Genomic DNA, 809 nt, shown 5'->3' with positions numbered 1-809 from the left:
GTGCTTCCGTAAGAATCTTAGGATGATTTTTTTCCAATTATGTGAAAAATGTAATGGGTATTTTGATTGGCATTGCATTGAATCTATAAATGACTTTTGGTAGGATGGTCATTTTCACAATATTAATTCTTCCCATCCATGAGCATGGGAGGTCCTTCCATCTTCTGATGTCTTCCTCAATCTCTTTCTTTAAATATTTAAAATTTTCATTGTAGGGGTCTTTAATGCCTTTGGTTAGGTTTATTCTGAGATAAAGAGTTTTTGGCAACTATTGTGAAGGGGGAGTGTTTCCATGTGCTCTTTCTCTGATTACTTGTTATTGGTATATAGAAAGGTACAGACTTTGCAGGTTAATTTTGTAACCTGCCAGTTTACTGAACATAATAATTTCTAGGAGTTTTATGGTGAAAATTTTGGCATCTCTTGGATATAATATATCATGTTCAAAAAGGGATAATTTGATCTCTTGGTTTTCAATTATTGCTCCTTTAATTTCCTGCTCTTGTCTTATTGCTCCTGTAAGAGTTTCAAGAACTATCTTATAGAGAATTGGAGATAGTGACAGCCTTGTCTGGTTCCTGATTTCAATGGTAATGCATCCAGTTTTTCTCCATTTAGAATGATGTTGGCTGTGGGTTTGTTATATATGGCTTTAATTATATTGAGGTATGTTCCCTCCAGTCCAGTTCCCTCTAGGACTTTGAACATAAATGCATGTTGAATTTTGTCAAAGGCCTTCTCTGTATCTATTGAGATGACCATGTGGTTCTTGTGTTTGAGCCCGTGTATATGATTTATGACGTTTATTG

The sequence above is a fragment of the Nannospalax galili genome, unplaced genomic scaffold (genome assembly GCF_000622305.1).
Source record: "Nannospalax galili isolate Female #2095 unplaced genomic scaffold, S.galili_v1.0 scaffold189, whole genome shotgun sequence".
NCBI classification, from domain to species: domain Eukaryota; kingdom Metazoa; phylum Chordata; class Mammalia; order Rodentia; family Spalacidae; genus Nannospalax; species Nannospalax galili.
This window is presented reverse-complemented; position numbering follows the sequence as displayed.